The 24,789-nt window shown below is 36.8% G+C and overlaps 1 long non-coding RNA gene across 2 annotated transcripts in view; it reads left to right on the top strand.

The window, feature by feature from the left end:
• The window catches only part of LOC124272653, a 28,539-nt gene extending 4,878 nt beyond the window's left edge, over nt 1-23,661 (top strand). The window contains exon 3 of one of the 2 annotated variants that reach the window (XR_006897390.1): nt 23,232-23,661. This is a non-coding gene — a long non-coding RNA (uncharacterized LOC124272653). Of the gene's footprint in view, nt 1-22,550; nt 22,652-23,231 lie in introns of those variants that run through there. The other variant, XR_006897389.1, reaches the window with a different exon arrangement.
• Nucleotides 23,662-24,789: the final 1,128 nt, after the last annotated feature.

Here is a 24,789-nt window from a genome sequence, read left to right on the forward strand (position 1 = left end):
TGCATGGTGATGTGTACTATCATACATACATGGTGATGTGTACTATGATAGATACAGGGTGATTTGTACTATGATTCATACATGGGGATGGTACTATGATACATACAGGGTGATGTTTAATATGATACAAATATGGAGATGGGAAATATGATACATGCACGGTGATGTGTACTATGATACATACATGGTGATGTGTACTATGATAGATACATGGTGATTTGTACTATGATACATACATGGTGATGTGTACTATGATACATACATGGGGAAGTGTACTATGATATCCACATGGTGATGTGTGCTATGATACATACAAGGTGATGTGTACTATAATACATACATGGACATGTGTACTATAATACATACATGACGATGTGTACTATGATACATACAAGGTGATGGTACAATGATACATACATGGTGAAGTGTACTATGATACATACAAGGTAATGGTACTATGATACATACATGGTGATGTGTACTATGATACATACATGGTGAAGTGTACTATGATACATACAAGGTAATGGTACTATGATACATACATGGTGATGTGTACTATGATACATACAAGGTGATGTGTACTATGATACAAACATGGAGATGGGAACTATGTTACATGCACGTTGATGTGTACTATGATACAAACATGGTGATGTGTACTATGATTCATACATGAGGATGTGTTCTATGATACATACAAGGTAATGGTACTATGATACATACATGGTGATGTGTACTATGATACAAACATAGTGATGTGTACTATGATGCATACATGGTGATGTGTACTATGATACATACAAGGTGATGTGTACTATGATACAAACATGGAGATGGGAACTATGTTACATGCACGTTGATGTGTACTATGATACAAACATGTTGATGTGTACTATGATTCATACATGAGGATGTGTTCTATGATACATGCAAGGTGATGGTACTATGATACATACATGGTGATATGTACGATGATACATACAAGGTAATGGTACTATGATACATGCATGGTGATGTGTACTATGATACACACATGGTGATATGTACTATGATACATACTAGGAGATATGTACTATGATACATACATGGAGATGTGTATGATGACATATACATCGTGATGTGTACTATGATACATACATGGGAATGTGTACTATGATACATACAAGGTGATGGTACGATGATATATACATGGAGATTGGTGATGTGTACATATGATATGTGTACTATGATCAGATATGTACTATGATACATAAATGGATGGTGATGTGTACTATAATACATACATGGGGATGTGTGCTATGATACATACATGGAGATCGGTGCTATGATACATACATGGACATGTGTGCTATAATACATACTTGGTGATGTGTACTATATGATACATACACGGTGATGGTACTTTGATACATACATGGTCACGTGTACTATGATACATACAAAGTAATTGTACTATGATAGATACATGGTGATGTGTGCTATGATACATACATGGCGATGTGTACTATGATACATAATTGGAGATGTGTGCTATGAAATATACATGGAGATGTGTGGTATGATATATACATCGTGATGTGTACTATAATACATGCATTGGGATGTCTACCATGATACATAGAAGGTGATGGTACTTTGATACATACATGGTGATGTGTACAATGATACATACATGGTGATATGTACTATGATACATACATGGACATGTGTACTATAATACATACATGAGGATGTGTACTATGATGCATACAAGGTGATGGTACTATGATACATACATGGTGAAGTGTACTATGAGATACATACAAGGTAATGGTACTATGATACATACATGGTGATGTGTACTATGATACATACATGGTGATATGTACTATGATACAAACATGGTGATGTGTACTATGATACATACAAGGTGATGTGTACTATGATACAAACATGGATATGGGAACTATGATACATACACGGTGATGTGTACTATGATACATACATGGTGGTGTGTACTATGATACATACATGGTGATGTGTGCTATGATACATAAGTGATGTGATGTGTAATATGATACATGGTGATGTGTACTATGATACATACATGGTGATGTGTACTATGATAGATACATGGTGATTTGTACTATGATACATATATGGGGATGGTACTATGATACAAACATGAAGATGGGAACTATGATACATGCATGGTGATGTGTACTATGATACATACATGGTGATGTGTACTATGATAGATACAGGGTTGATTTGTACTATATGATACATACATGGGGATGTGTACTATGATACATACAGGGTGATGTGTAATATAATACAAATATGGAGATGGGAATATGATACATGCACGGTGATGTGTACTATGATACATACATGGTGATGTGTACTATGATAGATACATGGTGATTTGTACTATGATACATACATGGTGATGTGTACTATGATACATACATGGGGAAGTGTACTATGATATCCACATGGTGATCTGTGCTATGATACATACAAGGTGATGTGTACTATAATACATACATGGACATGTGTACTATAATACATACATGAGGATGTGTACTATGATACATACAAGGTGATGGTACAATGATACATACATGGTGAAGTGTATTATGATACATACAAGGTAATGGTACTATGATACATACATGGTGATGTGTGCTATGATACATACATGGTGAAGTGTACTATGATACATACAAGAGATGGTACTATGATATATACATGGTGATGTGTACTATGATACATACAAGGTGATGTGTACTATGATACAAACATGGAGATGTGAACTATGTTACATGCAACGTTGATGTGTACTATGACAATACATGGTGATGTGTACTATGATTCATACATGAGGGATGTGTTCTATGATACATACAAGGAGATGGGTACTATGATACATACATGGTGATGTGTACTATGATACAAACATAGTGATGTGTACTATGATGCATACATGGTGATGTGTACTATGATACATACACGTGGTGATGTGTACTATGATACAAACATGGTGATGGGAACTATGATACATACATCGTTGATGTGTACTATGATACAAACATGGTGATGTGTGTACTATGATTCATACATGAGGATGTGTTCTATGATACATGCATGGTGATGGTACTATGATACATACATGGTGATATGTACGATGATACATACAAGGTAATGGTACTATGATACATGCATGGTGATGTGTACTATGATACACATGGTGATATGTACTATGATACATACTAGGAGATATGTACTATGATACATACATGGTGGATGTGTATGATGATACATATGGTGATGTGTACTATGATACATACATGGGAATGTGTACTATGATACATACAAGGTGATGGTACGATGATATATACATGGTGATGTGTACAATGATACAGTTATGATCATATGTACTATGATACATAAATGGAGAAGGGTCCTATAATACATAGATGGGGATGTGTACTATGATACATACATGGAGATCGGTGCTATGATACATACATGATGATGTGTGCTATAATACATACTTGGTGATGTGTACTATGATACATACACGGTGATGGTACTTTGATACATACATGGTCCGATGTACTACTATGATACATACAAAAGTGGTGTACTATGATAGATACATGGTGATGTGTGCTATGATACATACATGGCGATGTGTACTATGATACATAATTGGAGATGTGTACTATGAAATATACATGGAGATGTGTAGTATGATATATACATCGTGATGTGTACTATAATACATGCATTGGGATGTCTACCATGATACATAGAAGGTGATGGTACTTTGATACATACATGGTGATGTGTACAATGATACATACATGGTGATATGTACTATGATACATACATGGACATGTGTACTATAATACATACATGAGGATGTGTACTATGATGCATACAAGGTGATGGTACTATGATACATACATGGTGAAGTGTACTATGATACATACAAGGTAATGGTACTATGATACATACATGGTGATGTGTACTATGATACATACATGGTGATATGTACTATGATACAAACATGGTGATGTGTACTATGATACATACAAGGTGATGTGTACTATGATACAAACATGGATATGGGAACTATGATATATACTTGGTGATGTGTACTATGATACATACATGGTGTTGTGTACTATGATACATACATGGTGATGTGTACTATGATACAAACATGGAGATGGGAGGTATGATACATGCATGGTGATGTGTACTATCATACATACATGGTAATGTGTACTATGATAGATACATGGTGATTTGTACTATGATTCATATATGGGGATGGTACTATGATACAAACATGAAGGGGAACTATGATACATGCATGGTGATGTGTACTATCATACATACATGGTGATGTGTACTATGATAGATACAGAATTGATTTGTACTATGATTCATACATGGGGATGGTACTATGATACATACAGGGTGATGTTTAATATGATACAAATATGGAGATGGGAAATATGATACATGCACGGTGATGTGTACTATGATACATACATGGTGATGTGTACTATGATAGATACATGGTGATTTGTACTATGATACATACATGGTGATGTGTACTATGATGATACATACATGGGGAAGTGTACTATGATATCCACATGGTGATCTGTGCTATGATACATACAAGGTGATGTGTACTATAATACATACATGGACATGTGTACTATAATACATACATGAGGATGTGTACTATGATACATACAAGGTGATGGTACAATGATACATACATGGTGAAGTGTACTATGATACATACAAGGTAATGGTACTATGATACATACATGGTGATGTGTACTATGATACATACATGGTGAAGTGTACTATGATACATACAAGGTAATGGTACTATGATACATACATGGTGATGTGTACTATGATACATACAAGGTGATGATGTGTACTATGATACAAACATGGAGATGGGAACTATGTTACATGCACGTTGATGTGTACTATGATACAAACATGGTGATGTGTACTATGATTCATACATGAGGATGTGTTCTATGATACATACAAGGTAATGGTACTATGATACATACATGGTGATGTGTACTATGATACAAACATAGTGATGTGTACTATGATGCATACATGGTGATGTGTACTATGATACATACAAGGTGATGTGTACTATGATACAAACATGGAGATGGGAACTATGTTACATGCGTTGATGTGTACTATGATACAAACATGGTGATGTGTACTATGGATTCATACATGAGGGATGTGTTCTATGATACATGCAAGGTGATGGTACTATGATACATACATGGTGATATGTACGATGATACATACAAGGTAATGGTACTATGATACATGCATGGTGATGTGTACTATGATACACACATGGTGATATGTACTATGATACATACTAGGAGATATGTACTATGATACATACATGGAGATGTGTATGATGACATATACATCGTGATGTGTACTATGATACATACATGGGAATGTGTACTATGATACATACAAGGTGATGGTACGATGATATATACATGGTGATGTGTACAATGATACAGTTATGATCATATGTACTATGATACATAAATGGAGAAGGGTACTATAATACATACATGGGGATGTGTGCTATGATACATACATGGAGATCGGTGCTATGATACATACATGGACATGTGTGCTATAATACATACTTGGTGATGTGTACTATGATACATACACGGTGATGGTACTTTGATACATACATGGTCACGTGTACTATGATACATACAAAGTAATTGTACTATGATAGATACATGGTGATGTGTGCTATGATACATACATGGCGATGTGTACTATGATACATAATTGGAGATGTGTACTATGAAATATACATGGAGATGTGTAGTATGATATATACATCGTGATGTGTACTATAATACATGCATTGGGATGTCTACCATGATACATAGAAGGTGATGGTACTTTGATACATACATGGTGATGTGTACAATGATACATACATGGTGATATGTACTATGATACATACATGGACATGTGTACTATAATACATACATGAGGATGTGTACTATGATGCATACAAGGTGATGGTACTATGATACATACATGGTGAAGTGTGCTATGATACATACAAGGTAATGGTACTATGATACATACATGGTGATGTGTACTATGATACATACATGGTGATATGTACTATGATACAAACATGGTGATGTGTACTATGATACATACAAGGTGATGTGTACTATGATACAAACATGGATATGGGAACTATGATACATACACGGTGATGTGTACTATGATGATACATACATGGTGGTGTGTACTATGATTCATACATGGGGATGGTACTATGATACATACAAGGTGATGTGTAATATTATACATACATGGTGATGTGTACTATGATACATACATGGGGATGTGTACTATGATATATACATGGTGATATGTACTATGATACATACAAAGGTAATGGTACTATGATACATACATGGTGATGTGTACTATGAAACACACATGGTCATGTGTGCTATGATACATACTAGGAGATATGTACTATGATACATACATGGAGATGTGTATGATGACATATACATCGTGATGTGTACTATAATTCAAACATGTGAATGTGTACTATGATACATACAAGGTGATGGTACGATGATATATACATGGTGATGTGTACAATGATACAGACATGATCATATGTACTATGATACATAAATGGAGAAGGGTACTATAATACATACATGGGGATGTGTACTATGATACATACATGGAGATCGGTGCTAGAATACATACATGGACATGTGTGCTATAATACATACTTGGTGATGTGTACTATGATACATACCAGATGATGGTACTTTGATATATACATGGTGATGTGTACTATGATACATACAAGGTAACTGTACTATGATAGATACATGGTGATGTGTGCTATGATACATACGTGGTGATGTGTACTATGATACATAATTGGAGATGTGTACTATGATATATACATGGAGATGTGTAGTATGATATATACATCGTGATGTGTACTATAATACATGCATGGGGATGTGTACCATAATACATACAAGGTGAACGTACTTTGATACATACATGGTGATGTGTACAATGATACATACATGGTGATATGTACTATGATACATACATGGAGATGGGTACTATAATACATACATGAGGATGTGTACTATGATACATACATGGAGATCCGTGCTATGATACATACATGGAGATGGGTACTATGATATATACATGGTGATGTGTACTATAATACATACGTGTGGATGTGTACTATGATACATTCATGGTGATGTGTACTAGAATACATACAAGGTGATGATACATAAATGGAGATGTGTTCTATGATACATACATGGTGATGTGTACTATGATACATATTTGTAGATGTGTACTATGATACATACATGGAGATTGTTACTATGATACATACATGGGGATGTTTACTATGATACATACGTGGTAATGTGTACTATGATAGATACATGCATGGTGATGTGTACATGATACATACACGTGGTGATGGGTACTATGATACATTCACTTAGATGGGTACTATGATACTTACATAGTGATGCGTATGCTATGATACATACATGGTGATGTGTACTTTGATACATACATGGAGATATGTACTATGATATATACATGGTGATGTGTACTATGATACATAGAAGGTGATGGCACTATGATACATACATGGTGATGTGTACTGTGATACATACATGGTGATGTGTACTATGATACATACATGGAGATGGGCACTATGATACATAGATGGAGATGGGTTCTATGTTATATGCATGTTGACGTGTACTATGATACATACAAGGTGATGGTACTATGATACATATATGGTGATGTGTACTATGATACATACATGGTGATGTGTACTATGATACATACATGGGGATGAGTACTATAATACATACATGGTGATATGTACTATGATAAAAAAACAAGATGATGGTACTATGATACATACATGGTGATGGGTACTATGATACATACATGGTGATGTGTACTATAACACATACATGGTGATATGTACTATGATACATATATTGTGATGTGTACTATGATACATACATGGAGATACGTACTATCATACATACATGGTGATGTGTACTATTATACATACATGGAGATGTGTACTATGATACGTGGTGATGTGTACTATGATACATATTTGGTGATGGGTACTATGAAGATACATGGCGATGTGTACTATGATACATACATGGAGATTGGTACTATGATACATACATGGGGATGTTTACTATGATACACGTGGTGATATGTACTATGGTACACGTGGTAATGTGTACTATGATACATACATGGTGATGTGTACTATGATACACGTGGTGATGGGTACTATGACACATTCACTTAGATGGGTACTATGATACTTACATAGTGATGTGTACTAGGATACATACATGGTGATGTGTACAATGATACATACATGATGATGTGTACTTTGATACATATATTGTGATGTGTACTATGATACATACATGGAGATACGTACTATCATACATACATGGTGATGTGTACTATTATACATACATGGAGATGTGTACTATGATACACGTGGTGATGTGTACTATGATACACATTTTGTGATGGGTACTATCATACATACATCGTGATGTGTACTATGATACATACATGGAGATGGGTACTATGATAGATACATGTGGATGTGTACTATGATACACGTGGTGATGTGTATTTTGATACATACATGGTAATGTGTACTATGATACTCATGGAAATGTGTACTATGATACACGTGGTGATGTGTGCAATGATACACTTGGTGATGTGTACTATGATGCATACATTTAGATGTATACTATGATACATACACTGTGATGGGTACTATGATACTTACATCGTGATGGGTGCTTTGATACATACATGATGATGGGTACTATGATAAACTTGGTGATGTGTACTATGATACACGTGGTAATGTGTACTATGATACGATATTCACGGTAACCGCCACATATATTCTTTGAACATATGGTTATACAACCCACAGACTTATCCCCATATCATTATCACAGGTAGTGTGATCATTATCATAGGAAGTGGTAGTTGGACGTATTATATTGATATCATTATCATTGGTAGTGGTAGTTGAAGGTATGGTAATGTTATCATTATCATAGGAACTGGTAGTTGGAGGTATGATAGTGTTATCATTATCATTGGTAGTGGTAGTTGAAGGGTGACAGTGTTATCATTATCATTGGTAGTGGTAGTTGGAGGTATGACAGTGTTATCATTATCATTGGTAGTGGTAGTTGGAGGTATGACAGTGTTATCATTATCATTGGTAGTGGTAGTTGGAGGTATGGTCGTGTTATAATTAACATAGGAAGTTGTAGTTGGATATATTATAGTGTTATCATTATCATAGGTAGTTGTAGTTGGAGGTATGGTAGTGTTGTCATTATCATTGGTAGTGGCAGTTGGAGGTATGACAGTGTTTTCATTATCATAGGAAGTGGTAGTTGGAAGTACGGTAGTGTTATCATCATCATATAAAGTGGTAGTTGGAAGTATTATAGTGATATCATTATCATTGGTAGTGGTAGGTGGAGGTGTGACAGTGGTATTTTTATCATTGGTAGTTGTAATTGGAGGTTTGGAAGTGTTATCATTATCATTGGTAGTGGTAGTTGGAGGTATGACAGTGTTATCGTTATCATTGGTATTGGTAGTTGGAGGGTGACAGTGTTATCATTATCACTGGTATTTGTAGTTGGAGATATGACAGTGTTAGTGTTTACATTATCATAGGAAGTGGTAGTTGGAGGTATGACAGTGTTATCATTATCATTGGTAGTGGTAGTTGGAAGGGGTGACAGTGTTATCATTATCATTGGTTTTGGTAGTTGGAGGTATGACAGTGTTATCATTATCATTGGTAGTGGTAGTTGGAGGTATGACAGTGTTATCATTATCATTGGTTTTGGTAGTTGGAGGTATGACAGTGTTATCATTATCATTGGTAGTGGTAGTTGGAGGTATGGTAGTGTTATCATTAACATAGGAAGTTGTAGTTGGATATATTATAGTGTTATCATTATCATAGGTAGTTGTAGTTGGAGGTATGGTAGTGTTTTCATTATCATAGGAAGTGGTAGTTGGAAGTACGGTAGTGTTATCATCATCATATAAAGTGGTAGTTGGAAGTATTATAGTGATATCATTATCATTGGTAGTGGTAGGTGGAGGTGTGACAGTGGTATTTTTATCATTGGTAGTTGTAATTGGAGGTTTGGAAGTGTTATCATTATCATTGGTAGTGGTAGTTGGAGGTATGACAGTGTTATCGTTATCATTGGTATTGGTAGTTGGAGGTGTGACAGTGTTATCATTATCACTGGTATTTGTAGTTGGAGGTATGACAGTGTTATCATTATCATAGGAAGTGGTAGTTGGAGGTATGACAGTGTTATCATTATCATTGGTAGTGGTAGTTGAAGGGGTGACAGTGTTATCATTATCATTGGTTTTGGTAGTTGGAGGTATGACATTGTTATCATTATCATAGGAAGTGGTAGTGGAGGTATGGGAGTGTTTTCATTATCATTGGTAGTGGAAGTTGGAGGTATTATAGTGTTATCCTTATCATAGGTACTGGTAGTTGAATGTATGGTAGTTTCATCTTCATCATAGGTAGTGGCAGCTGGACTTATGGTAGTGTTATCATGATCATAGGTAGTGGTAGTTGGAGGTATGGTAGTGTTATCATTATCATAGGAAGTGGTAGATGGATGGGAGTATTTAGTGTTATCATTATCATAGGAAGTGGTAGATGGAGGTATTTATTGTTATCATTATCATAGGTAGTTGTAGTTGGAGGTATGGTAGTGTTACCATGGTCATAGGTAGTGGTAATTGGAGGTTTGACAGTGCTATTATTGTCATAGGAAGTTGTAGTGCCGGTATGACAGTGTTATCATTATCATTAGGTAGTGGTAGTTGGAGGTATGACAGTGTTATCATTATCATTGGTAGTGGTAGTTGGAAGTATGGTAGTGTTATCATGATCATATGAAGTGGTAGTTGGAGTATTATAGTGATATCATTATCATTGGTAGTGGTAGGTGGAGGTGTGACAGTGATATTATTGTCATAGATAGTTGTAGTGCAGGTATTGAAGTGTTATCGTTATCATAGGAAGTGGTACTTGTAAGTATAGCAGTGTTATCCTTATCATTGGTAGTGGTACTTGTAGGTATGGAAGTGTTATCATTATCATAGAAAGTGGTAGTTGGATGTATTATAGTGTTATCATTATCATAGTTAGTGGTAGTTGGAGGTATAACAGTGCTATTATTGCCATATGTTGTTGTAGTGAAGGTATTGAAATGTTATCGTTATCATAGGAAGTGGTAGATGGAGGTATTTTTATTGTTATCATTATCATAGGTAGTTGTAGTTGGAGGTATGGTAGTGTTATCATGGTCATAGGTAGTGGTAGGTGGAGGTTTGACAGTGGTATCATCATCATAGGTAGTGGTAATTGGAGGCTTGACAGTGCTATTATTGTCATAGGAAGTTGTAGTGCCGGCATGACAGTGGTATCATCATCATAGGTAGTGGTAGTTGGAGGTATGACAGTGTTATCATTATTATAGGAAGTGGTAGTTGGAGGTATGGTAGTGTTATCATTATCATATGAAGTGGTAGTTGAAAGTATTATAGTGATATCATTATCATTGGTAGTGGTAGGTGGAGGTGTGACAGTGGTATTTTTATCATTGGTAGTAGTGGTAATTTGAGGTATGACAGTGCTATCATTATCATAGACAGTGGTAATTGGAGGTATGAAAGGGCTAGTAATGTCATGGGAAGTTGCAGTGCAGGCATGGAATGTTATCATTATCATTGGTAGTGGTAGTTGGAGGTATGACAGTTTCATCATTATCATTGGTAGTTGTAATCTGAGGTATGACAGTGTTATCATTATCATTGGTAGTGGTAGTTGGAGATATGACAGTGTTATCATTATCATAGGTAGTAGTAATTGGAGGTATGGCAGTGCTAATATTGTCATAGGTAGTTGTTGTGCAGCCATAGAAGTTATCATGTTCATCGGTAGTGGTAGTTGGAGGTGTGGAAGTGTTATTATTATGATATTTAGTGGTAATTGGAGTATGGAAGTGTTATCATTATCAGTGGTAGTTGTACTTGTAGGTATGAAAGTATTATCATTATCACAGGTAGTGGTAATTGGGCGTATTTTAGTGATATCATTGTCATAGGTAGTGGTAATGGAGGTATGGAAGTGTTATCACTATCAGAGCTAGTGGTAGTGGAGATATGGGGTGTTATCTTTATCATAGGTAGTTGTAGTGGAGGTATGGGAGTGTTATCACTATCAGAGCTGGAGGAGTGGGGATATGTGAGTGTTATCATTATCATAGGTAGTGGTAGATGGAGAAATGACAGTGTGATCATTATCATAAGTAGTGGTGGTTTGGGATATGGTAGTGTTATCATTATCATAGGTAGTGTTGGTTGGAGTATTATAGTGTTTTCTTTATCATAGGTAGTGGTGGTTGGAGGTATGGTAGTGTTATCATCATCACAGGTAGTCGTGGCTGGAAGTATGGTAGTGGTATCATTATAATAGGTGGTGTTGGTTGGAGGTATGGGAGTGTTAACATTATCATAGGTAGTGGTAGGTGGAGGTTTGATAGTGCTATTATTATCATTAGAAGTGGTACTTGGAGGTATGGGCATGATATCATTATCATTGGTAGTGGAAGTTGGAGGTATTATACTGTTATTCTTATCATAGGTAGTGGTAGTTGAATGTATGGTAGTTTTATCTTTATCATAGGTAGTGGTAACTGGAGGTATGGTAGTGTTATCATTATGATAGGTAGTGGTAGTTGGAGGTATGGTAGTGTTATCATTATCATACGTAGTGGTACGATGGAGGTGTGAGAGTCCTATCATTCTCATAGGCAGTGGTAATTGGAGGTGTGACAGTCCTATCATTGTCATAGGCAGTGGTAATGGGAGGTGTGACAGTGCTATCATTATCATTGGTAGTGGCAAGTGGAGAGTATGACAGTGATATTATTGTCATAGGTAGGTGTAGTGCAGGTATGGGAGTGTTTTCATTAGCATTGGTAGTTTAATTGGAGGTATGGAAGTGTTATCATTAGCATTGAAAGTGGTAATGGTGGAGGTAGGAAGTGTTATCGTTATCATTGGCAGTGGTAACTGATGGTATAACTGCTATTATTGTCATAGGTAGTTGTAATGCAGGTATTGAAGTGTTATCGTTATCACAGGTAGTGTTACTTGTAAGTATAGCAGTGTTATCCTTATCATTGGTAGTGGTACTTGAAGGTATGGAAGTGTTATCATTATAATTGAAAGTGGTAGTTGGATGTATTATAGTGTTATCATTATCATAGGTAGTGGTAGTTGGAGGTATAACAGTGCTATTATTGTCATAGGCAGTTGTAGTGCAGGTATTCAAGTGTTATCGTTATCATAGGAAGTGGTAGATGGAGGTATGTAGTGTTATCATTATCATAGGTAGTGAGTAGTTGGAGGTATGGTAGTGTTATCATTATCATAGGAATAGGTAGATGGAAGTATTTATTGTTATCATTATCATTTGGTAGTTGTAATTGAAGGTATGGTAGTGTTATCATTATCATTGGAAGTGGTAGATGGAGGTATTTATTGTTATCATGGTCATAGGTAGTGGTAGGTGGAGGGTTTGACAGTGGTATCATTGTCATAGGTAGTGGTAATGGGAGGTTTGACAGTGCTATTATTGTGATAGGAAGTTGTAGTTGGAGATATGACAGTGTTATCATTATCAGAAGAAGTAGTTGGAGGTATGGTAGTGTCATCATGATCATATGAAGTGGTAGTTGGAAGTATTATAGTGATATCATTATCATTGGTAGTGGTAGGTGGAGGTGTGACAGTGATATTATTGTCATAGGTAGTTGTAGTGCAGGTATGGGAGTGTTTTCATTATCATTGGTAGTTTTAATTGGAGGTATGGAAGTGTTATCATTAGCATTGGAAGTGGTAATTGAAGGTATGGAAGTGTTATCGTTATCATTGGCAGTGGTAATTGGATGTATTGAAGTGTTATCATTATCATAGGTAGTGGTAGTTGGAGGCATAAGAGTGCTATTATTGTCATAGGTAGTTGTAACGCAGGTATTGAAGTGTTATCGTTATCACAGGTAGTGGTACTTGTATGTATGGCAGTGTTATCCTAATGACTGGTAGTGCTACTTGTAGGTAAGGAAGTGTTATCATTATCATAGAAAGTGGTAGTTGGATGTATTATAGTGTTATCATTATCATAGGTAGTGGTAGTTGAAGGTATGATAGTGTTATCATTAGCATAGGAAGTGGTAGCTGAAGGTATGGTAGTGTTATCATTATCATAGGTAGTGGTAGTTGAATGTATGGTTGTTTTATCTTTATCATAGGTAGTGGTAGCTGGAGGTATGGTAGTGTTTTCATGATCATAGGTGGTGGTAGTAGGAGATATAGTAGTGTTATCATTATCATAGGAAGTGGTAGTTGCAGGAATTAGAGTGTTATCATTATCATAGGTAGTGGTAGTTGGAGGTACGGTAGTGTTATCATTATCCTAGGTAGTGGTAATTGGAGGTTTGACAGTACTATTATTATCATTGGTGTTGGTAATTGGAGGTGTGAAAGTCCTATCATTGTCATAGGCTGTGGTAATTGGAGGTGTGACAGTGTTATCATTATCATTGGTAGTGGTAATTGGAGGTATGACAGTGCTATTATTATGATTGGTAGTGGTAATTGGAGGTATGGAAGAGTTATCATTATCATTGGTAGTGGTACTTGTAGGTATGGAACTGGTATCATTATCATAGGTAGTGGTAGTGAAGGTATAGGAGTGTTATAACTATCAGAGCTAGTGGTAGTACAGATATGGGAGTGTTATCATTATCGTAGGTAGTTGTAGTGGAGGTATGGGAGTGTTATCATTATCATTTGTAGTGGTAGTTGGAGATATGACAGTGTTATCATTATCATAGTTAGTGGTAGTTGGAGGTATAACAGTGCTATTATTGTCATATGTAGTTGTAGTGAAGGTATTGAAGTGTTATCGTTATCATAGGAAGTGGTAGATGGAGGTATTTATTGTTATCATTATCATAGGTAGTTGTAGTTGGAGGTATGGTAGTGTTATCATGGTCATAGGTAGTGGTAGGTGGAGGTTTGACAGTGGTATCATCATCATAGGTAGTGGTAATTGGAGGCTTGACAGTGCTATTATTGTCATAGGAAGTTGTAGTGCCGGCATGACAGTGGTATCATCATCATAGGTAGTGGTAGTTGGAGGTATGACAGTGTTATCATTATTATAGGAAGTGGTAGTTGGAGGTATGGTAGTGTTATCATTATCATATGAAGTGGTAGTTGAAAGTATTATAGTGATATCATTATCATTGGTAGTGGTAGGTGGAAGTGTGACAGTGGTATTTTTATCATTGGTAGTGGTAATTTGAGGTATGACAGTGCTATCATTATCATAGACAGTGGTAATTGGAGGTATGAAAGGGCTAGTAATGTCATGGGAAGTTGCAGTGCAGGCATGGAATGTTATCATTATCATTGGTAGTGGTAGTTGGAGGTATGACAGTTTCATCATTATCATTGGTAGTTGTAATCCTGAGGTATGACAGTGTTATCATTATCATTGGTAGTGGTAGTTGGAGATATGACAGTGTTATCATTATCATAGGTAGTGGTAGTGGAGTATTGGCAGTGTATTATCATTATCATAGGTAGTTGTTGTGCAGCCATAGTAGTTATCATGTATCATCATTGGTAGTGGTAGTTGGAAGTGGAAGTGTTATCATTATGATATTTAGTGGTAATTGGAGTTGTATGGAGATATGAAGTGTTATCATTATCAGTGGTAGTTGTAGGTTGTAGGTATGAAAGTATTATCATTATCACAGGTAGTAGGTAGTGACAGTGGAGGTATTTTAGTGATATCATTGTCATAGGTAGTGGTAATGGAGGTATGGAAGTGTTATGTTATCATTATTTAGTGGTAGTGGAGATATGGGAGTGTTATCTTTATCATAGGTAGTTGTAGTGGAGGTATGGGAGTGTTATTCACTATCATAGAGCTGGGAGGGAGTAGGGATATGTGAGTGTTATCATTATCATAGGTAGTGGTAGATGGAGAAATGACAGTGTGATCATTATCATAAGTATCATGGTGGTTTGGGATATGGTAGTGTTATCATTATCATAGGTAGTGTTGGTTGGAGGTATTATAGTGTTATCATTATCATAGGTAGTGGTGGTTGGAGGTATGGTAGTGTTATCATCATCACAGTGGTAGTCGTGGCTGGAAGTATGGTATTATCATTATCATTATAATAGGTGGTGTTGGTAGGGAGGTATGGGAGTGTTAACATTATCATAGGTAGTGGTAGGTGGAGGTTTGATAGTGCTATTATTATCATTAGAAGTGGTACTTGGAGGTTGAAGGCATGATATCATTATCATTGGTAGTGGAAGTTGGAAGTATTATTATACTGTTATTCTTATCATAGGTAGTGGTAGTTGAATGTATGGTAGTTTATCTTTATCATAGGTAGTGGTAGGTAGCAACTATCATAGGTGATAGGAAGGTATGGTAGTGTTATCATTATGATCAGGTAGGAAGTGGTAGTTGGAGGTATGGTAGTGTTATCATTATCATACGTAGTGGTAGTTGGAGTAGTGTGAGAGTCCTATCATTTATCATAGGTAGTAGTTGGAGGTGTGACAGTCCTATCATTGTCATAGGTAGTGGTAATTGGGAGGTGTGACAGTGCTATCATTATCATTAGCATTGGTGGAGGTATGACAGTGATATTATTGTCATAGGTAGTGGTAGTGTAGTGCATTGGGTAATGAGGGAGTGTTTTATCATTATCATTGGTAGTTTTAATTGGAGGTATGGAAAGTGTTATCATTAGCATTGAAAGTAGTGGTGGAGGTAGGGAAGTGTTATCGTTATCATTGGCAGTGGTAACTGATGGTATAACTGCTATTATTGTCATAGGTAGTTGTAATGCAGGTATTGAAGTGTTATCGTTATCACAGGTAGTGGTACTTGTAAATTATTGTAGTGTTATATTATCATTGGTAGTGGTACTTGAAAGGTATGGAAGTGTTTATCATTTATAATTGAAAGTGGTAGTTGGATGTATTATAGTGTTATCATTATCATAGGTAGTGGTAGTTGGAGGTATAACAGTGCTATTATTGTCATAGGCAGTTGTAGTGCAGGTATTCAAGTGTTATCGTTATCATAGGAAGTGGTAGATGGAGGTATGTAGTGTTATCATTATCATAGGTAGTGGTAGTTGGAGGTATGGTAGTGTTATCATTATCATAGGAATAGGTAGATGGAGGTATTTATTGTTATCATTATCATTGGTAGTTGTGAAGGTATGGTAGTGTTATCATTATCATTGGAATGGTAGATGTTATCATTATCATTGGAAGTGGTAGATGGAGGTATTTATTGTTATCATTGTCATAGGTAGTGGTAATGGGAGGTTTGACAGTGCTATTATTGTGATAGGAAGTTGTAGTTGGAGATATGACAGTGTTATCATTATCAGAGGAAGTGGTAGTTGGAGGTATGGTAGTGTCATCATGATCATATGAAGTGGTAGTTGGAAGTATTATAGTGATATCATTATCATTGGTAGTGGTAGGTGGAGGTGTGACAGTGATATTATTGTCATAGGTAGTTGTAGTGCAGGTATGGGAGTGTTTTCATTATCATTGGTAGTTTTAATTGGAGGTATGGAAGTGTTATCATTAGCATTGGAAGTGGTAATTGAAGGTATGGAAGTGTTATCGTTATCATTGGCAGTGGTAATTGGATGTATTGAAGTGTTATCATTATCATAGGTAGTGGTAGTTGGAGGCATAAGAGTGCTATTATTGTCATAGGTAGTTGTAACGCAGGTATTGAAGTGTTATCGTTATCACAGGTAGTGGTACTTGTATGTATGGCAGTGTTATCCTAATGATTAGTGGTAGTGCTACTTGTAGGTATGGAAGTGTTATCATTATCATAGAAAGTCGTAGTTGGATGTATTATAGTGTTATCATTATCATAGGTAGTGGTAGTTGAAGGTATGATAGTGTTATCATTAGCATAGGAAGTGGTAGCTGAAGGTATGGTAGTGTTATCATTATCATAGGTAGTAGTAGTTGAATGTATGGTTGTTTTATCTTTATCATAGGTAGTGGTAGCTGGAGGTATGGTAGTGTTTTCATGATCATAGGTGGTGGTAGTAGGAGATATAGTAGTGTTATCATTATCATAGGAAGTGGTAGTTGCAGGAATTAGAGTGTTATCATTATCATAGGTAGTGGTAGTTGGAGGTACGGTAGTGTTATCATTATCCTAGGTAGTGGTAGTGGAGGTTTGACAGTACTATTATTATCATTGGTGTTTGTTGGTAGTGGAGGTGTGAAAGTCCTATCATTGTCATAGGCTGTGGTAATTGGAGGTGTGACAGTGTTATCATTATCATTGGTAGTGGTAATTGGAGGTATGACAGTGCTATTATTATGATTGGTAGTGGTAGTGGAGGTATGGAAGAGTTATCATTATCATTGGTAGTGGTACTTGTAGGTATGGAACTGGTATCATTATCATAGGTAGTGGTAGTGAAGGTATAGGAGTGTTATAACTATCAAGAGCTAGTGGTAGTACAGATATGGGAGTGTTATCATTATCGTAGGTAGTTGTAGTGGAGGTATGGGAGTGTTATCATTATCATTTGTAGTGGTAGTTGGAGATATGACAGTGTTATCATTATCATAGTTAGTGGTAGTTGGAGGTATAACAGTGCTATTATTGTCATATGTAGTTGTAGTGAAAGGTATTGAAGTGTTATCGTTATCATAGGAAGTGGTAGATGGAGGTATTTATTGTTATCATTATCATAGGTAGTTGTAGTTGGAGGTATGGTAGTGTTATCATGGTCATAGGTAGTGGTAGGTGGAGGTTTGACAGTGGTATCATCATCATAGGTAGTGGTAATTGGAGGCTTGACAGTGCTATTATTGTCATAGGAAGTTGTAGTGCCAGCATGACAGTGGTATCATCATCATAGGTAGTGGTAGTTGGAGGTATGACAGTGTTATCATTATTATAGGAAGTGGTAGTTGGAGTATGGTAGTGTTATCATTATCATATGAAGTGGTAGTTGAGAAAGTATTATAGTGATATCATTATCATTGGTAGTGGTAGGTGGAGGTGTGACAGTGGTATTTTTATCATTGGTAGTGGTAATTTGAGGTATGACAGTGCTATCATTATCATAGACAGTGGTAATTGGAGGTATAGAAAGGGCTAGTAATGTCATGGGAAGTTGCAGTGCAGGCATGGAATGTTATCATTATCATTGGTAGTGGTAGTTGGAGGTATGACAGTTTCATCATTATCATTGGTAGTTGTAGTTGTATCATCTGGAGATATGACAGTGTTATCATTATCATATAGGTAGTGGTAATTGGAGGTATGGCAGTGCTAATATTGTCATAGGTAGTTGTTGTGCAGCCATAGAAGTTATCATGTTCATCGGTAGTGGTAGTTGGAGGTGTGGAAGTGTTATTATTATGATATTTAGTGGTAATTGAGGTATGGAAGTGTTATCATTATCAGTGGTAGTTGTACTTGTAGGTATGAAAGTATTATCATTATCACAGGTAGTGGTAATTGGGCGTATTTTAGTGATATCATTGTCATAGGTAGTGGTAATGGAGGTATGGAAGTGTTATCACTATCAAGAGCTAGTGGTAGTGGAGATATGGGAGTGTTATCTTTATCATAGGTAGTTGTAGTGGAGGTATGGGAGTGTTATCACTATCAGAGCTGGAGGAGTGGGGATATGTGAGTGTTATCATTATCATAGGTAGTGGTAGATGGAGAAATGACAGTGTGATCATTATCATAAGTAGTGGTGGTTTGGGATATGGTAGTGTTATCATTATCATAGGTAGTGTTGGTTGGAGGTATTATAGTGTTTTCTTTATCATAGGTAGTGGTGGTTGGGGGTATGGTAGTGTTATCATCATCACAGGTAGTCGTGGCTGGAAGTATGGTAGTGGTATCATTATAATAGGTGGTGTTGGTTGGAGGTATGGGAGTGTTAACATTATCATAGGTAGCGGTAGGTGGAGGTTTGATAGTGCTATTATTATCATTAGAAGTGGTACTTGGAGGTATGGGCGTGATATCATTATCATTGGTAGTGGAAGTTGGAGGTATTATACTGTTATTCTTATCATAGGTAGTGGTAGTTGAATGTATGGTAGTTTTATCTTTATCATAGGTAGTGGTAACTGGAGGTATGGTAGTGTTATCATTATGATAGGTAGTGGTAGTTGGAGGTATGGTAGTGTTATCATTATCATACGTAGTGGTACGTGGAGGTGTGAGAGTCCTATCATTCTCATAGGCAGTGGTAATTGGAGGTGTGACAGTCCTATCATTGTCATAGGCAGTGGTAATGGGAGGTGTGACAGTGCTATCATTATCATTGGTAGTGGTAATTGGAGGTATGACAGTGATATTATTGTCATAGGTAGTTGTAGTGCAGGTATGGGAGTGTTTTCATTATCATTGGTAGTTTTAATTGGAGGTATGGAAGTGTTATCATTAGCATTGGAAGTGGTAATTGCAGGTATGGAAATGTTATCGTTATCATTGGCAGTGGTAATTGGATGTATTGAAGTGTTATCATTATCATAGGTAGTGGTAATTGGAGGTATAAGAGTGCTATTATTGTCATAGGTAGTTGTAGTGCAGGTATTGAAGTGTTATCGTTATCACAGGTAGTGGTACTTGTAGGTATGGCATTGTTATCCTTATCATTGGTAGTGGTATTTGTAGGTATGGAAGGGTTATCACTATCATAGAAAGTGGTAGTTGGATGTATTATAGTGTTATCATTATCAAAAGGTAGTGGTAGTTGGAGGTATTATAGTGTTATCATTATCATAGGTAGTGGTAGTTGAATGTACGGTAGTCTTATCTTTATCATAGGTAGTGGTAGCTGGAGGTATGGTAGTGTTTTCATGATCATAGGTAGTGCTATCATGATCATAGGTAGTGGTATTTAGAGGTATGGTAGTGTTATCATTATCATATGAAGTGGCAGTTGGAGGTTTTATAGTGTTATCATTATCCTAGGTAGTGGTAGTTGAATGTATGGTAGTTTTATCTTTATCATAGGTAGTGGTAGCTGGAGGTACGGCAGTGTTAGCATGATCATAGACAGTGGTATTTGGATGTGCGGTAGTGTTATCATTATCATATGAAGTGGTAGTTGGATGTATTATAGTGCTATCATTATCATAGGTAGTGGTAGTTGGAGGTATGGTAATATTATCATTATCATAGGTAGTGGTAGGTGGAGGTGTGGCAGTGTTATCACTATTATTGGTAGTGGTAATTGGAGGTGTAACAGTGTTATCATTATCATTGGTAGTGGTAATTGGGGGTGGGAAAGTCCTATCATTGTCATAGGCAGGGGTAATTGGTGGTGTGACCGTGCTATCATCATCATTGGTGGGGGTAATTGGAGGTATGACAGTGCTATTATTATCATGAGAAGTGGTAATTGGAGGTGTGACAGTGTTATCATTATCACTGTTAGTGGTAATTAGAAACATGACAGTGCTATCATTTTCATGATGTATGGAAGTGTTCTTATTATCATTGGTAGTGGCAGTTGGAGATATTGATGTGTTATCATTATCATAGGTAGTGGTAGTTGGGGGTATGGAAGTGTTATCAGTATCATTGGTAGTGGTAGTTGGGGGTATGACATTGTTATCATTATCATTGGTAGTGGTAATTGGAAGGTATGACAGTGCTATCATTATCATTTGTAGTGGTAGTTGGAGGTATTAAAGTGCTATATTTGTCATAGGTAGTTGTAGTGGAGGTATGACAGTGTTATCATTATCATTGGTAATTGCAATTGAAGGCATGACAGTGCTATCATTATCATTGGTAGTGGTAGTTGGAGGTATGGAAGTGTTATTATTATCATTGGTAGTGGTAATTGGAGGTATGGGAGTTTATCATTATCATTGGTAGTGGTAGTTGAAGTTGTGACAGTGATAATATTATTATTGTTAGTGGCAGTTAGGGCATGGAAGTGTTATCATTATCATTGGTAGTGGTAGTTGGAGGTATGGAAATGTTATCTTTATCATTGGTAGTGGTAGTTGGAGGCATTGGGGTTTTATCATTATCACAAGGCTTGTCTCTCTGGTACTGGAAAGTACCATGTGAGTATCGATGCTGTCTTCTAAGTATGAAACTTAACGTACAAACGGATTAACAATGCAAAATCATTTACGATTTAAAGATAATATATTTAATGTTTTAGCAGATAAAGAACATGAGACTTGTGCTGTTTTATCTGGTGCTGGTGGGCGTGCTGACACCTGTCTCAGTCAGGGTGCCCTCGTCAATGACGTTGACGACGAGGCAGAACGGACGTACTGCCGCCTTTTCACAATACACGTATTGCACTCACTCACAACTCACTCCCCACTCCTTACTCATCCGCTTTCTCCCTCCCTCCCTCCCCAGCTCACTCACTCACTCACTCCTCGCTCCTCCCTCTCTCCCTCCCTCACCCACTCAAAACTCCTCCAAGCTCTCCCACCAGCCCACTCACTCACTCACTAAACAATCACACACCAACTCACTCCTTACTCACCCACCCACCCTCCCACTCACTCCCTCACTAGTACATGTTACAAAGGGAAGAAAGGACCCATGAAGAGAATAAGTTTTCTGTAACCCATGCTTGACGTAAGAGGTGTCGGGGGTCAGGTTCGCTGACTTGGTGGACACATGTCATCATGTTGCATTGCGTTGATCGGTGCTCATTCTGTTGATCACTGGATTGTCTCGTCCAGATTCGATTATTTAGAGACCTCTGCCACATAGCTGAAATATTGCTGAGTTCGGCGTTAAACAGCAAACCAAACAAAATATCCAGATCAAAACGTCATGCAATCGATCTCAGATTCATTTGCATTATGTATCATATTTGTGTTTTCAGACGCAGAGCACTCAGACAGACACGTGCTGCTTTACCTGCTATTAAGGAAGTTGGCTGCGGCGCCTACACGGCTGTTAAGGGAATGTACCACAGATCTCGATTCCTGTGGTGGTTTTGTGACTTTGTGGATATTGTCTGCAGTGCCATCTCAAATTCAAGTACCGCTGTGTCACTGTTGTGTGACACAAAAGTGGACAAATATTGAAGTACCGTTATGGATGATTATCGACACAGCAGCCACGCAACTTCGAGAGATGCTGAAAAGATTTATCATGAAACTAGGAGAGGACATTAAAAACCTGCCCAAATCAATCTGGGAGAAATTTGCCAATCACTTAAAGGTCACATGCAACGTAAAACACAACTTTGCAGATTCTGATACCTTTCGGTATGGACATACCAGAAACAAATCGTCAAAAATGCAAATTCAACTTATAAAGTTGAAAAATAACTTGATGATGAAAAAACGCGCGAAATCGGAGTTCAAACGTTTCACTAATTTTCCCCAGACTTTTCGGGGAAAACGGGTTTCAACAGCTGGGCTGCGCTCATAGCACGATGCGCAAGTAAATAGGTTCGCGCAGCTTGGAAGCGGGTTGTCGGGTGAATACTCGGTGAAGGCTTTGGTGTGAGCTATTTTTCTAATGTTTTGTTGATATCTCACAGGCGCGAGCTTTTTATATGTTATGACAGTAAATTAACTGTTTATATAATTTCATTTGTCTATTTCACCCACGTTCTTCTTACCGAGTCACTTTCTCAGTTCGATGCTTAAAAGCAATGTCATTATTTAGCGTTGACAGAATTTCTAACTGTGATATAGATATGTCGTTGTCACAGACAAAACTCAATGTCTTGTTTTATTGACACCTGTGTGTCTGCCTGCCTGTCTGCTAATGACAATATTCAATACACAGCTGCTATCACTAACCACATGCAATTTGAACTTAACACCAATCAGGCTATACACCATAAACAAAATGCATTGATTTATGGCCCGAGTTCGGTCTCTGTCACATTATGTAATTACACAGACAGGCAGGTGTGATACTTGAACACATGACATGTTATGATGTCTGTTGATTGCAAAATGTTATACACAAAAATGAGCATGTATTTACAAAACCCAACATCTCTATATACACACACACACAATTAGCCGTGAAGGCATCTGCAAATGAACCAGCCGTTACGCTTGAGTGCACACCCACCCGCTCTGACTGGGCTCGGTATCCGGCTGCTTCGTTTAAAGGAAAGTACACAATTTTGCACTTTCGATTTGCGATTGTACGCTTATAATTTTGTTTATATATTTTTTCGTAACCAGCAATGTATATTATATGTCATGACTAAGTGATAATTGTGTTTTAATTATGTTTGATTTTTTTGGTTGCATGTGACCTTTAAAAATCTCTGGAGAAGAATCTGTGGGTGGTTTTCTGGTTGGTTTTCATGGTAAGTGAGTGAGTGAGTGAGTTAAGATTTAACGTCACATCGGCAATATTTCAGCCATATCGTGACGAGAGAACATTTGATATTGAAAAGAATATATATATAT

Source organism: Haliotis rubra, unplaced genomic scaffold (assembly GCF_003918875.1).
Source record: "Haliotis rubra isolate DU_JTF1 unplaced genomic scaffold, ASM391887v1 Scf1711, whole genome shotgun sequence".
Classification (NCBI taxonomy): domain Eukaryota; kingdom Metazoa; phylum Mollusca; class Gastropoda; order Lepetellida; family Haliotidae; genus Haliotis; species Haliotis rubra.